This window comes from Protopterus annectens, chromosome 1.part0, assembly GCF_019279795.1.
Source record: "Protopterus annectens isolate FY-2018-M chromosome 1.part0, PAN1.0, whole genome shotgun sequence".
Lineage (NCBI taxonomy): Eukaryota > Metazoa > Chordata > Ceratodontiformes > Protopteridae > Protopterus > Protopterus annectens.
The window spans coordinates 1,178,597,430-1,178,614,653 of record NC_056725.1 but is presented as its reverse complement, the minus strand read 5'-3'; the positions used below and the strand labels follow the sequence as shown (position 1 = coordinate 1,178,614,653).

General features: G+C 38.6%; 1 protein-coding gene across 2 annotated transcripts in view; it reads right to left on the bottom strand.

Annotated features, from left to right (window-relative positions):
- BEND3 (BEN domain containing 3) overlaps nucleotides 1-17,224 on the bottom strand; it is an 857,102-nt gene that overhangs the window by 830,510 nt on the left and 9,368 nt on the right. The window lies entirely within an intron of this gene.

Sequence of the window (17,224 nt, the reverse complement as noted above, 5' to 3'; positions counted from 1 at the left end):
TGCCATCACCCAGAATGATGCCGCAGTAAAAGGACAAAATTATTGACTTCAACAATTGGCTAAGCTTCTGGTGCCATTCTAAAGGGATCCAGTATCCGTCTGCCTGGGATGACATGGCTGACAGACCACGATGCTTTGCCAGGGATTCCGGATACTGGCTAAGGTTCTTGCCACCTCTATAATGCCTTTTTTAGGCAAGGTACAAATGACAAATTCACCACTGTAACAGGAACAGGCAAGCAAAAACTGAGGGTGATGCTACTCAATGCTAGAAGTCTATATCTCAAAATGCACTCAATCGATGCACTCCTTAAACTGGAGAACATCGATATCTGTGCAGTGACTGAGACCTGGTTCAAGGCTTCAGAGCGCACCCCTGCACTACCAGGCTATAACTCATACCACACTTTTCGGCCAACTAACCTGGACCGGAACACCAAAGGCAGAGGTGTGTCCATATACATTAAGGATATCCACACCTCCAGGCTAGTTGCTCAGCATAATGCAGCCGAGGTTATCCAACTGCAACTAACTCTGGGCAAAACTGCAATCCAAATTGTAGCATGCTACAGATCACCAACCATGCCTCAGGATTCCCACTCCTCTTTTCTTGATGTACTGGAAAATATTAGGGTTCAACCAAACACCCTAATAATGGGCGATTTCAACTACCTCACCATTAACTGGGAAAACTACTCATGTACCAACTCCTTCACTCAACGCTTTCTGGAATTCATAAACTCCAATGCCCCGGATCAACTTATCCACATCCCCACCAGGGGCAACAATATCCTAGATCTAGTCATTACCAACATGTGACCGGTGTTCCACACCTGAAGTCAACGCCTCATTGGTCCGATCTGATCATAAGCTAATTACCCTAGATATCCACATCCTGCCCCTACCCCCCATTAAGGAAAGCATGGTAAAAAATTTCTCCAAAGCCAACTTCATGCTTAAGACAGAAGTGGTGAACTTCATGACACCTATGCAGATGGACAATACAGTTATGACTACTGAATCCTACACAATTGCACTTTATACGCACTTACATGAGTGCATGGATCGTGCTATCCTAAACAGAACCAAGACGCTAACCTCCAAAAAAGGAAGCCAATCTGGTGGTCCCCTGCCATAAACAAACTGTACAACAGAAGGAAGAAACTGTTGCAAGAGAGAGTAAAATCTCATGAGTGGAGAAGCTCCACGGTCAGCCTCAGTAAGAAGCTGCGATCCCTGATAAAATCCTCCAAAGCTAGTTACGAAAACAAAATTGTCACTGATTCTAAAGACAACCACAAAGCATTCTATAGCTATGTCAAGAATCTCAATGGCAACACTCAGATCTGCTCTGAGTTACAGCACAATGGCACTAAATATACAGACCCAACTGATATTGCCAACATTCTGGCAGATAGATTCAGTGCTAAATTTACCCCCCTCTCACCCCCTAAAGAGCCCATCTCTATACCGGAAGAATGCAAAGTTCCTGTAACCACGGCTGCACAGGTAAAAACCACACTCTCCAAAGCCAAGAACGTAGCATCCATGGGACCAGGCAACATCCCAGGCTGCATTCTACACGAACCACAGAACAAACTGGCACCCCACCTAAGTAGCATATCGCCTACTCAGAGGTGATCTCTGCCTAACATGCAAAGCTATGTCAAACTCAGAGCTGTTGGACATGCTCCACTTAAAGAAATCCCAATCCCTCCGAGCTACATGCTCTAGGGACCTAACCTTGTCACCACAATAAACAGAACATGCTGGAGGGATAGATTCTTGTCCCAGAGACTTCCCATACATTCCAAACTACCTATCTACATCAAACAAAGCTCCTCATTAGCACTCTTCAAGAAAAATCTTGATGATTGGATGGGAAATAGGAAATTCACCCCAGGATCACCTCTGTGGCTCTGCTCGACAGTGTCACAGGAAAATAAATTTTCTTGGGTGGCAAAAGCCAGGGTACCTTTTTGGCTGGGCTTGTACAGGCCCCAGGGCCGATAGCCTAGTACCTACCTATGACCCTGTCCACTAAATAGAAATCTACCTGCCTTCACCCAACCTAATCAAAGGGGGTTCTCTCTCTGGTTCCCAAGCTCTACAGCTCTCATAGTTATCTTCCTAGGAGCCTATCTAAGCTCTCAACAATTTCTATAGTTTCTCCCTAAGCTCTCAACTCCTACAGCTACCCTCACACAGCCCAACCTTGTAAATATTGTAAATAGCATTCTAATGTTGATGTGTGTATGTAAAGCGTATTTACATTTTCTTAAAAGGTTTGTATGTAAACTCTTTCCACACCTAACACATCTGTTTTCCTCAAATGAAACTGTATGATCCCTACATTCAAGCTTAACCAATTTGTTAACCATGCATGACATTGAATGCATTTATGAGTAACTACTCTACATAATGTTATCTTTAATAATAACAACTATCAGAAATATCTAAATTGTATAATGCATCGTGGAGCTTTTCTCCCCAGGCTTCCACTGAAAATGGGTCAATTCAGCCCAGTGGACTTCCCTGGTAATCAAACAAAAGCAACAGTCACTGATAGATTCTCTTCCAAAATTCCACTGAATTTGGCATCTTTTCAGTCCATGCAATTCCGGAAAACATGAATACATGACATTTCTCAAAGCTAGCCATTAACAAACAGTACTTTCAGATACTAACCTCTCCATTTTATACCATATAAACATGAGTAATTCCATCATTTAATCACATCATTTTTTTTTCGTTATGGAGCAGTTCCTACTCCCTTTCTACTTTTCAGGGACTCTTTCCAGACTGTCTTATCTTGGAGACTTCTTGTCAGGACAAGACCCCCCCCCTAGAGGCAGCAGCAATAACAAACACCGTGGCACCTACACATTAGTTGCTTTGTAGAACCTAAAGGGCAAATGCCTGCCCTTTATTTCTCAGGAACTCTGCAGATCCCTTCCATGCTACAACCTCTAGTAAAACCACCCCCTAACTGGTGTAAAAACGACAGATACAGCACCGTTACAAGAAGTGGGTATTCAAGACTCAGCATTTACTATGCCCCGTAACACCCCACCAGGTAGAACCTCAGTTCCAGCAGCACTGGATGAGATGCAAGCCTGGGCTAGCTCGTGTACAAGCCATTAACAACAGCCTGGACAAAGCTTGATTTTAAAATTGTAAAAGGGGGGGGGGGGGTCAAAGCCCATACAGCCAATTTTGAGCTGCAATCTTTATGATGATAAAGTAATTGTAAGGAACATACTCAATAATCAACAGAAATTCTCTATTAAAAAGATTTTAAGATATAGCTACAAATGAATCTGTGCGTACTCTGAGCAACAGCAACGGTCTGTAGGATCTTTTAGGAGAAAGCACACGTCTGTTGAATGAAGGATAAGGAAAGATCCACTCAGTAGGTGCACAAAGAAAGAGCGTATATTTCAGTAAGAACTGTAAAGGATTAAATTAAAGATGTACTTTATTATGCCTGTGTTATTCCTAACAGCTCAAGCACAGGTATACCAGATTTGCTGGCACTAGACCAGAAAAACAATTTTATAAAATTGTCCTATGAAATACCACTTTCAGGACATTAATTATTACGCACACCTTCACAACTGTATGCAAGTGTACAAAATGTTGTGGTTTTATGTTTGGACTACTGCTCTAAAATTGTACAAAATAATAAAAAAACGAAAACTTGTCCTTCCCTGGTTTTGGATGAGTCCAAATATATTAGGTAGGAGTAACAAAAATTAACTGATCAGAGATAAGACGATCTGCTACTGAGAAATATGAAAGTGCAACATGCACATTATTTACAGTCTGAAGATCAAAAATCACATGAAAAATTAAATTTTACAGTAAAAAAAAATGTCCTACTAAGAAAATACCTTAGACTATAGCAAATCATTATCATCTCAATCTAAAATCTAAGAGAAGGCTGCACCTATGTCTACCTCTGAGGCAACTGTATATACCAAGAATTGCTAGGAAAAGTCTGAAACTATTAGGACTGGCTCTGAGCACAGCATACCTGTTTGCTACCTAACGGCTTAGTCTGTTTCAATTAACCAATTTAACCTTCAGCAGAGAGCCTTAATCAGATCACTCGAAAGACGAACAGCAGCAGTAAAATAAGTAACAAATTTACAACAGTAACTAACCAGACCTAAAAAAAAAAAAAGAGCCTAGAGTCTTGTCCATTTTATCAATCAATTTGCCCACTCTGCAAATGAATAAAATTTAGACCTGCTATTTAACTTTCTTAAACTGCTATAAAACCTTAGAAATCCAGCAGGCTTGGGGGCAGTACAATGGAGCCAAATCCACTTACTTTGTGATTCTCTGACACAGAGTTTGAAAATGTTAACTCCTTCTTAATCTGCTCATGTTGGGACTCTTGCATTCAGTACAGTGTCAAATTTCTCACCAGGTAAAAGTTTCAGATTTGTGCTGGGGATGTCTGCTATACAGCAGTTCAAATGGCACAAATCCAGTTCACATTTGAAGTATTTCCCCTTAAAGACAAAAGGACGGTACGGAAGGAACTGGCCCAAAAAGTCTTCCCACCTGCTTCTACAGTCTTTCATAACACAGGACTTCAAACCATTAGTGCTCAATTTGCCACTCCTTTTGACAAACTAAATATAGATATCCTTAGCCAGGTCAATAAAACAAAAAAAACAAAAAACAAAAAAAAAACAAAACTGCATGCATTATGCTGGCCATGAATGGGGGTGCCTTGGGCAGTAAGAATTTCTAAAGGAACTGCCACGCTATAAAAAGGCAGTACTGGATCTTTTGTACTAATTCTTGACAGGTGTACTGCCCTCAGGAAATTTTTCTGCGTAATTAGTGATTACCAAGATATACTGATGGAAACTACTCAGCTTTAGAAGCAGAATGACAATGTTTACTGCTATTCTTTCACACAAGACATCCATGATAGGCAAGGTATCAAAAGGTTCATAAACCCTAGACTGGGTGTCGTCCTTTGACATTCCGGGCAAATTCATAGCCTTTGTCTTATCCACTCCTAAATAAACACCCAAAATATGTGTGTGTGCGCGTGCGCTAACTTCTAGGAACTAATGACCGTTTCAACATCTGTTCTTTGTCCTTGGCTGCCCAATACAAAAGGTTATCTTAGTTCAAAGTATAGGTATGAAGTAGATTGATCACTGGTCTTCCCATCTACTGTTGTTGCATTCCCACCGTGACTCCTTGAAACTGACAAGAGAGTCAGCCAATTCAGCATTACTGTCATCAATATTGTGATGTAAAGTGGACACATTGGCCTCTTTTCCTATAAATATGGTTGTAAGTCTAGTTAATCTTCTAGAACATATTAATTATGAAAACAATTCTCTTCCACCAGCAGTAATACTAGTTTCCCTTTCTCAATTTCAGCAATTTTCTTTACCTTCAAGTGTTGTTTCTGTCTAGTCCTCTGCTTTACTGTAAATGAGAGATGTTGAAGACTCTACTCAAGTTCCCTTCCCCTTCAGTATGAAGCTGTATCCGATCCTCATCTTCTACTCACATTTCTTCTTAGTATGGACGGCTCACAGTGGTGCAGCGGTAGAGTTGTCATCTCACAGCAAGAGGATCTCCAGTTCGATTCTGGGCTGGGGTGCCTTCTGTGCGGAGTCTGCATGTCCTCCCTATGTTTGTGTGGGTTTCCTCCCACATTACAAAGACATGAATCTGGAGCGTTTCTTCCCGGGCCTCCACTGAAAACTGGCTTTGTTCCAAGTCGGACTTTCCCACTTAACAAATGTTAAATAAATAAAAAATAAAACAAACAACTGATCCCTCCTTGTCCATTTCCATACTGATCTTTTATTACTTTAACAACTGGAGTCTTTACACAAGACTTGGAAAGAGATTTATTTAGTCCTGCACCCAGAGTCAAAGCATAATTCCTTGGGTGTCCTCTAGTCCTACTGGCCAGATGTACCAGCACATTAATCGTTATGGACAACGTCCTCCCGGTTTGCCTGAATACACAATTCCTCAGTCCACCTGCTTGTTCTTGCAATCTAGTTCCTCACCCTCCACGTTTGCATGCATCTGCCTTTGTCTACAACACGAGTCCATCTACCCCTCCCTTGCCTACCTGCAGCAACTCCTACTTGTACGCATGCTTTGTTGCTTGGTAGTCTTTTTTGTTGTTGGTCCTCAAATTGTGAGTTAACTATATAATGCCCTTCATTAAGAATTTGTTAAAAGAACTGCATTACAACTTAGGAGGAAAAAGACAGCAATTAAACTTGTAATGCAGACATATGAATAACAAAGTGTTTCCCCCATGTTTACGGGATAAGCATACTCCTCTGCCAGTGGCTTACTGACATTGTGGTGCCCCTATTTTTATGTGGCAAGCATACTTTTCTTCCAATGGCATAACTGTGTGAGCAGCCTAGTGCAGTAGATTTATTATGTTGCAAAGGTCCAAACAGCTGCCCAAAGAATTTTGGAATCTAGACCAAGACACAATGACACATGGATGACAGTGTTGCAGAATTATTCTCTGGGAGATGAATTAGTGGCAAGCTATTTGGTGCTAGAACTGAATCAGCAAAACAGAATGGACTACAATTTATGCAAATAAATAAAAATACTTCACCTGATTCAGGTTTTATCAGTGTACAATAATGAGGGGAAACGTGCTCACAAGCGAGGAGAGTGTGCTGAGCAGATGGAAAGAGTACTTTGAGGGGCTGATGAAAGAGAATGAGAGGGAGAGAAGGCTGGATGATGTGCGGATAGTGAATCATGAAGTGCAGTGGATTAGCAAGGAGGAAGTAAGGATGTGCAGTGGATTAGCAAGGAGGAAGTAAGGATGGCTATGAAGAGGATGAAGAAAGGAAAGGCTGTTGGTCCAGATGACATACCTGTGGAAGCATGGAGGTGTTTAGGTGAAATGGCAGTGGAGTTTTTAACTAGAATCACAACCAACAGCAGAACCAGCAAAGTAATCCAAAAATAACAGTAGATTCAGTTCCACAATAAAATTTATTATTTGTCTTGTCTTAGCGCAGTTAATGACATTTTCAAAAACTTAAAAGAAAAATTGAACAAGTTTTAAAATGAGCAGGTCCACCTTAAAATTACATAAGATTAAACGTGATTACGGAAATGGACGTGCTTTTTTACGGAGAAACAAACAGAATGCTCATTCTGGACAATATGTGAAAACTGCAGGTAATAAAAAACTGCAGGCAATAAAAAACAATTATCTGTATCTTTTGCCTCCTCAGATGGAGTAGGTTAAACTACAGACTCCGAGAATGATGTCTGTGATTTTCTCCCATTGCCTGCAGTACAAGATCCTGAATCTCACCAGCAGCACTTTAGCCATAATGGAAAAGGCGCCAAAAGGGGAAACAAGAAGGGAATTGGCTTCAATCCTGCAGCAAGTGAAGGACAATTTAAACAGCCTTACAAGCGAGGTAGATGGAACCGATTTCTCTCCTTTAGGCTGCTCTTTTTCTAATACTGTTTCAAATGTTGTGAATTTATCTGGATGTACCCTAACCGATGAACAGGTTCTGTTCTTCGTCTTGGTTTAAAGTTTGCACCCGCTGTAGTACCTAGGTTATATTTAATTAAACAGGATGTTTTTAAATTGATTAGGAAATTACATCTTAATTTTTTTTGATGTACAAAGGGATAAACAGTTAAACATTGATTCTGAATATAGTTTGGAAACTGATAGTGAAGGTGACAGTTTATTTTCTTGTATATCTGATGATTTTGATGTTAATACTTCTCCAAATGCTTATACTTTGAAAATGAATTCCACTAGTATCTAACAAAGTAAATTTATACCCCCCATATGTTAATAGTACCGTTACACATTTTTCAGAAATGCTCAACTTTTCTATACAGGAACTTGTTGAGGAGCATAGTCATACTTCTTTTCAATATAATATGACTAAGTATGAATGGCTTGCTCTTAGGAATCTTGCAAGTAGAAATTATTTAATTATTAAGCCTTCGGATAAAGGCAACAAAATAGTGGTGCTTCACCATACACAGTATTATAATATGTGTATGCAACATTTAAATGATAATTTAACTTATGAAACATGTGAGATTACTACATATTTGAATGCTATACAAGATTTTTCTGTACTGATTGAAAAGGGAGTATGCTTGGGTTACTTTTCCAAGAAGGACTTGGATACTAAATTTAATTTAGATAATTGCAACTTAGCTACTTTTTATTGTCTTCCTAAGTTGCACAAAGATAATGTTAACCCCCCTGGGGAACCCTATTGTGTCGGCTGTAAATTATTTTTTAAATAATATAGGAATTTTGATACAGAGTTATTTATTACCTTATCTTGAAAGACTGGATTCTTATATCAAATTTGATTTGATTTTATTGATAAAATTTCAGACATCCATTGGACCCAGGGCATGTTCTGGATTACCATGGATGTATGTAGTTTATATACTATGGATGTATGTAGTTTATATACCAATATTAGATATATTGATGGAATACGAGCCTTGCAATATTTTTTAGATGATACCCAGAGTTCTCATTATATTATTGAATTAATTCATTTCTGTTTGCTTCATAACTATTTTAGTTTTGATTAAGTTGTTTACCATCAGTTAAGAGGTACAGCCATGGGTGCACCATTTGTCCCCATGTATGAGAATCTCTTTATGGCCAGGTTTGAGCTGGATTATTTATATTATATGTAGATATATATATATATATATATATATATATATATATATACATATATATAAATAAATAAATTTGTACAACAACATGTTTTATTTTATTTTGGATACATTGATGATTTGATTTTCGTTTGTGATGGGGGATTAGATGCGGTACCAAGATTTTTTTCAGAATTAAATGACAATGCTTATAATATTAAATTTGATGGTTTACAATATGGCACAGAGGTTAATTTCTTGGACATACATCTATCTGGAATGAAGGCTGGCTCTACTGAAACTACAATTCATCGAAAATCTGAGGATGGCAACCAGTATTTAGTATTAGTTGCCATCCGATTCATACTATACAATCTTTACCTTATGGAGAGATGATTAGATTGTCTAGGCTTTGTAATAATAAGTTAGACTTACAAAAGCAAATTGGTCAAACTTTACTGTTCCTAAAGAGAGGATATAGTGAGAACTTAATTTATGGGTCTATTGATAAATTAATACAGTATAATTTTAATAAATATAATATTAATAGTAAAGAAAGACACATTAGTGTTAGTAATACTAATTCTTCGGCTAAGAAAGATAAATTTTTTTTTGTGACTACAGCATTTTAAGTACTAGGATTTGGAAACTAATAAAGCATTATTGGAAATGTTTACATAGAGATAAATTTCTACATAGAATTATTTCTGATTTACCCTTACAAGAGAGGACAAAATCTGGGGGATAAACTGGTTAAAGCTTATTTCATTGCACCAGTAGTTAGTCCCTCTACTTCTCTAGTATCTTTGGGTTCTATACCCTATAATAATTGCAGTATATGTTCTCATATTAAATTGAGTTTTTCTAGGATTAATGGGAAAATATTTAGACCACATAATTATTTTACATGTGACACAGTAGGCGTAATTTATTGCCTGAGATGTCCCTGCAACCTTTTCTATATTGGGGAAACTAAGAGGAAGTTTAGAATTAGGTTGCAGGAACACAACAGAGATATTAAGAAGGGGAGATTGGAAAGTCCCATAGCATCTCATTTTGGGGAAAAGCATAATAGTGATGCTAATTTATTAGAAGCTACAATTCTGGAAGAAGTGTTTATTACGAAAGGAGATGAAAGATTAAATTAAAAATGTTTTATTGTATAAAGAAACTGTATTTATATTGAAGTTTGATACACTAACACCAAAAGGCTTGAACAGAGAGGTTAATTGGAGAAGTTTGCTTTAAAATTTTAAAATGTTTAAATGTTTAATTGATTAATTAATTAATTAATTAAATTAATTAATTAATTGTTGGTGATGTATAAATAGGGAAATGTGTTTTTTGTAATTTTGTACTCTTTGAAGGCTGTAGTGGCCGAGGTGCTAAGACAAGACAAATAATAAATTTTATTGTGGAACTGAATCTACTGTCATTTTTGGAGTTTTTAACTAGATTGTTTAATGAAATCTTGAAAAGTGAGAGGATGCCTGAGGAATGGAGGAAAAAGTGTTTTGGTACTGATTTTTAAGAATAAGGGTGATGTGCAGAGCTGTAGTAACTACAGAGGGATCAGTCACAGCATGAAGTTATGGGAAAGAGTAGTGGAAGCTAGGTTAAGAAGGGAGGTGATGATTAGTGATCAGCAGTATGGTTTCATGCCAGGAAAGAGCACTACAGATGCAATGTTTGCCTGAGAGTGTTGATGGAGAAGTACAGAGAAGGCCAGAAGGAGTTGCATTGTGTCTTTGTGGATTTAGAGAAAGCATATGACAGGGTGCCTAGAGAGGAGTTGTGGTATTGTATGAGAAAGTCGGGAGTGGCAGAGAAGTATACAAGAGTGGTACAGGATATGTACAAGGGTAGTGTGACAACTGTGAGGTCTGCGGTGGGAGTGACGGATGCGTTTAAGGGGGAGGTGGGATTTCATCAAGGATCAGCTCTGAGCCCTTTCTTATTTGCAATGGCGATGGACAGGTTGACAGATGAGATCAGACAGGAGTTCCCGTGGACTATGATGTTTGCAGATGACACTGTGATCTATACTGAGAGTAGGAACAGGTGGAGACCCTGGAGAGGTGGAGATATGCTCTAGAGAGAAGAGGAATGGAGGTCAGCAGGACTAAGACAGAATATATGTGTGCGAATGAGAGGGAGGATAGAGGAATGGTGAGGATGCAGGGAGTAGAGGTGGTGAAGGTGGATGAGTTTAAATACTTGGGATCAACAGTTCAGCGTAATGGTGAGTGTGGAAGAGAGTACAAGTAGGATGGAGTGGGTGGAGAAGAGTGTCAGCAGTGATTTGTGACAGACGAGTACCAGTAAGAGTAAAAGGGAAGGTCTACAAGAGGGTAGTGAGACCAGCTATGTTATATGGGCTGGAGACAGTGGCATTGAAAAAAAGGCAGGAGTCAGAGCTTGACGTGGCAGAGTTGAAGATGTTAAGATTTGCACTGGGTGTGACGAGGATGGACAGGATTAGGAATAAGTATATTAGAGGGTCAGCCCAGGTTGGAAGGTTTGGAGACAAAGCAAGAGAGGCAAGATTACATTGGTTTGGACAAGTGCTGAGGACGGATGCAGAGTATATTGGGGAAAAAGATGCTATGGATGAAGCTGTGAGGTAAGAGGAAATGATAAAGGCCTAAGATAAGGTTTATGGATGTGGTGAGAGAGGACATGCAGGTGGTTGGTGTGACAGAGCAAGATGCAGAGGACAGGAAGAAATAGAAACAGCTGATCTGCTGTGGCAACCCCTAATAACGGGAGCAGCCGAAAGAAGAAGACATTATATATATATATATATATATATATATATATATATATATATATATATACACATATATATATATATATATATATATATATATATATATATATATATATATATATATATATATATATATATATACACACACACACATATATATATATATATACATATATACATATATATATATATACACACACACACACACACACACACACACACACACACACACACACATTTATTTTATTTAACATTTGTTGACCAGGACAGTCTGACTGGATACATGTCCATTTTCAGCAGAGGCCCGGGGAGAAAAGCTCCAAAGGTGGTTACATAAACAATCATTACAATGTACATATAGATCAGGAGTCATCATAACATTATACAAATACAGCACATTTTACAGTCTAGCAAAATGTATACAAATATAAACACATTTTATAGTCCAGTTAAATGTATACAGTCTAACAATCTTCTAAACTGGCATAACGATATTAGAGTACCACTTACAGACATAGAACCAGTATGCATAAAGATTTAGTTAGGCTTGGAGCAGAGACATATCCATTGAGACTGGAAATACTCCTTGAGAGCTTTTTTAAATTGAGATAGGGTGGTATCTAGGGTAATGTTGGCAGGAAGGGAATTCCAAATTTTGCCAGCAGAGTTGGCGAACAGGGAGTCACCCGCTGACTTGTTGGATTTGATGGTTTGCACTACCAGAGTGATCTGGAGTTGGAGTGGGAATAGATGATGTTTTTCAGGGCAGGTGTATTATCTGGTTGGTTAAGTGCTTTGTGAGCCACAATGAGTTGATTATGCTGAATCTGCCTGGAAAGCTCTAGCCATCAGAGATCATTTAGATTTTTACAGTGATGAGTTCTGTAGGGTAGACCAGTTGCAAATCTTGCTATGTTGTTATAGCAGCTTGAGAGTTTGCAGGGTAGACCAGTTGCAAATCTTGCTATGATGTTACAGCAGCTTGAGAGTTTAAGATCAGTTTTATTTAGGCTGGCAAGTAGAGGGGAAGCAATGGAAGTCCTAGCATATGTGGTAAAGAATGGCTTTATTCTATATAGTGATCCCAGTTTTCTGTTAATGGTTTTAATTGTTTTGTTGACGTGCACATCACTCTTTGTCTATAACTCCTAGCAGTTTTGTATGGGCATCTGGAGAGATTATGGTACCGTTATTAGCCTTAATGTTGAGAGAGATAACACAGTGGATCTTTGCGCTGGGGTGAAAAGTAGGAGCTTTTTTTTTTTTTATTAGGATTTAGAATCAGACAGCGAGCGGCAAGCCAGTTCTCTACTAGACTGAAAGTATTCCGAGTTATCGATAGCAGCTCTGTTTGCGAGGTGCCAGTACAGATCAATGTTGAGTCGTCATATTGAATGCAGATGGCTTCAGGGATGACTTTGTGGAGGTCACTGATAAATATGGAAAGCAGAAGTGGTCCCAAGATAGACCCCTGTGGGACACCTAGAGTGTTGGGTAGGAGGTTTGAGAGTTTACTCTACCATTAAGACGGATTGTTGTCCATTGTTCAGGTAGGATTCAAACCATCTGAGAGAGTGATTGCATAGGGACATTGTTGCCACGGTGTTGAGGAGAAGATGGTGGTTAACCATGTCAAAAGCCTTGGACAAGTCCAAGAAAAGGGCTGAAGATAACATTGTTGTTCCTGTTATACATTGTTGTTCCTGTTATAGTTTATAGCATTAGAGAAGGTGAGGAGAGCTGTGGTGGTACTATGATATGGCCTGAAGCCATGCTGGGAGTTAGCCAGTAGGTTGTTTTGGGTTAGAAAGTACAGGAGTTGTTTATGGATGCATTTTTCCATTATTTTTGCCAGAGGTGATAAGATGGCTATGGGTCTATAACTGGATAATTCAGTAGAATTACGACCTTTATGGAGGGGTATGACACGAGATATTTTCCAGATACAGGGGACTGAGGCTTCTGATATGGACTGATTAATTAGAATGGAAACAGGGTATGCTATGGTATCAGCAGCTTTTTGCAAATATTCAGCTGGGAGAAGGTCTGCAGCAAGGGTAGTAGGTGTTAATTTTTTGCGTAGTGAACGAATGAAAGATGTAGAGACTGGTTGGAAGGTAAAGGAGGGCTGGGAGTGCTATCCAGTGGGTTAGAGGAGTTAAGGGGTATTTGGCTAGCAAGGGCTTGGATGGTTTCAGTACAGAAATTATTAAAGGTGTTAGCAACATCCGTTGGTAGTTTATCAGTAGAGGCTGAGGGAGGTGGAGTGGTGGTTTGACCTGGGTTCAGTAATTTATTTTTCCTTGCCCAGAATTTGTGGGGGTTATTTTGGTTCCCTTGAAGAGATGGAGGTAGTAATTTTTTTTTATCTAATAGAATAACTTGTTTTGTCTCATTTCTTAGTTGGTTTGGTCTATAGGGTCTTTTGTAGCACACCATGTTGCCCACGCCTTATTTCTGACTGACTTTTGTTTTAGTTTCTTTAGAGAGCCACGGGGCATCTTTTGTTTTTACCCTCGTGGAACGAGCGGGAGCATGACAATCGAGGATGGTGAGGAATTTCTTGTTAAAATGGGAGACAGCTTCGTCTAGGGGCAGGTGCTTTAGGGCAGCCCAGTTGCATGCTTTAAGTTCATTCTGAAACTTACTGGGATTGAAGCTTTTACTATTTCTTATTGCTCTGTAGGTGGGCTGCTGACAGTAAGTAGATTTGTGCTTGCAGATAAAGGTAAGAAAGTGGTAGCTGTGGTCATCAGGGATGGCCCCCGAAGAATACATTTGGAGGTGGCTATTGATTGGTATCTAAACCAGTATACTATATTTTTGGTTAAGTTTAACCTGTGTAAATCTATACAGGTTTACATGGGTGGTAGAAGATTGAGAGGAACAAGTGTTCCAGTCGATCAGGTCTCTTACTACAATGGTTTCTTGTGGAAAGTCACTAGCTAACCATTGGATGATGTCTTCTAGGGAACTGGTATTATTCCCTGGTGGAATATACACACAGACTATATTTATGCTTTTGTTAACTTGGAGCTTGGTAGCAATTATTCTGCCTTGTTGACCTGGGGTGGTTGACTCGGGTCTAACGTAACATTTAGTGTAACTGAAGAGTACAGCTACCCCCCCTTCCTGGTAGAGCAATCGAGTCTAAGTATATTATACCCAGGTGGTAGGATTTTATTATCCGAGGTTGATGGTTTCAGCCAGGTTTCAGTTAGGCATAGAATATCAGGGGAATGGACTTGTAGGAGGGCATGCAGACTGTGTACTTTTGTTATTTATGCTTCGTATATTTAGTTGGCAGATCAGGAAAGAGTTGGGGGCCTTATTAATAAATAGTGATTCAACTGGGTTACTTGTAATGGTGGTTGCATTATCTAAGGTGCCAGGGTTTGGATGAACATCTCCATCCATTGCCAGGTTATTGCGTATAAATTACTGTAACTTACAGGATTTTGTTTATACATTTTTGATAGTATTTAGATTTTGAGCTGATGTATCTGGGTCTAATTGGCTGATAGTGTTTTGTGGTTAAGGAGTTGGTTATAGTAACTAGTGGGTAGCCTGTATTATTCAAAACATCTGGGCTAGTTTGAGACTTTGGGTGATGAAATCCTAGGTAAGACTGATTTTCATAAATGTAGAGGAAATATGGAAATAGCATGAGGGATAGCAGAGAGAGTAATGACATTACTTTGTATGGTAACACGGCTGGAGGCTATAGGCCTAGGACCCTCAGGATCTTGAGGTTGGATATTTACTACTGGGGGGGGGGGGCTGGAATAGCGTATACAGTGCAGTACTGATTGGTCCGGATAGGATAAAAGGAGGGGTGGTAGTGGGATGATATACATCTCTCACACACACATTATATATATATATATGACACACACTATATATATATATATATATATATATATATATATATATATATATATATATATATATATATATATATATTATACACACATATACACACACACGCTATACACACAAAAAAAATATATATATATATTTATATATATATATAAAAAAAAAAAAAAAATCACACAAACATCAATCTGCAGGAAAGTCTCCAGGAACAGATGGCACTCCTGTGCAAGTCTGGAAATTAGGAGGGGAAGTTATAAATATCTGGAAGAAAGTCGTGGTGGCTGCGTTACCTAAAGATGGTAAAGACCCTTCAGAGCCAGCTTCATATAGACTCATTTCAATTTTAAACCATGATCATAATGTGTATATGTCTAAACTAGCTAAAAAATGGCAAAGGTATTGCCAAAATTGATACATATTGATCAATCATTGTGGTTTTGTGAAGGGGAGGCAAACATCTGACAACAGTAATAGAGCAATGATGATCCACAGGGAAGCAGAATCTAAGAAAATGCCTCTGTTGTTGGTGGGTCTTGATGCAGAGAAAGCATCTGACAAGAGTAAACTGGAATGTTATGAGTAGGGCATTGGAAGCATTTGCACATCTGATACAATAATAAGATTCATTAAAAGAATATACGAAGGATCAGAGGCATATACGAAGGATCAGAGGCAAGAATTAAAGTGGGAAGGTTCCTCTCAGATTTGCTATATTTGAACAGAGTAACAAGACAGGGTGTCCTCTTTCCTCTTTATTTGCTTTACATTTAGAAGCATTGGCAAAGAAAATAAGGGATAAGAAACTCAGAAACACAATGATGTAATTGGTATGGTAAACAAAAAAAAAAAAAAAAAAAACTGGCTTTATTTGCAGATGGTATTATTTTCTATCTGATTAATCCAGAAAAATGACACCTCAGTGATGTGGAACATTCTGAAACGGTTTCAGGTCTTTTCGGGATATAAAATTAATGAAGATAAAACAAAGGTTATGTACCCGCACACAAATCGGTTCAGCAATACCCATATTTATGGGGACATGATAAGGTGAAGTATTTAGGAGTATGAATTAAAAAGGCTTCTGTTATAGCAGCTAAGAATACGTGGGAAGAGACTAAACAAAAGATAATACAAAAATTGAGTAAATGGAAACTCTTATTTATGGATATGGATAACAAGAAACAAGCAGTGAAAATGTTTTTAATCCCTATAGTCTTCCATACGGGTCAGGCATACTTTTATATCAACCAGAGGAGAAGATGTGGACAATAACTAAAGAATTAAAGGAATTTATCTGGGAGGGAAAGAGGTCAAACGTTAAGTGGTAAAAGCTGATCCTTCCAACAGAACAAGGTGGTTTAGGATTACCCGATTTAAAGGGATATTTTAGAGGTACACAGTTAAGGCTCATATACGTAACACAAACAGGAGGTTATAATTCAAAGTGGAACGGGTTGACAAAGCAAGGGGAAATTTCGAGAGAGAGAGTGAGAGATTTTCAGTGCAGAACTTTTCTAAGGAAAAGAACAACCATTCAGAATATTATATTCATAAAGCAGCAGACAGTATTCTAAAACCTACGCAATAAGGGACTGGAGAAAGGAGATTTTGCCAATATGGGTGACTGCAAGTGGAGTAAACAAAATAGGCAAAAGTGGGCTGGAATCTATTGGAGAAACCTGGCAAAGGAACCAATATTTTGGGAGCAAATAACTCAAGTAGGAAAAGTAAAAAAAAGAGTGGTATGAGGCCAAGAAGACATTTGGATTACAGGCTAAAGACTGCCTTCCCTGCTACGCCTTGATCTCAGAATACAGGTAGACAGAAAAGGATAGGGGAATTTTAAGTTAAAAGACCTGCTCTGGTAGAGTTTTTAGCTGAATCTAGAACAAA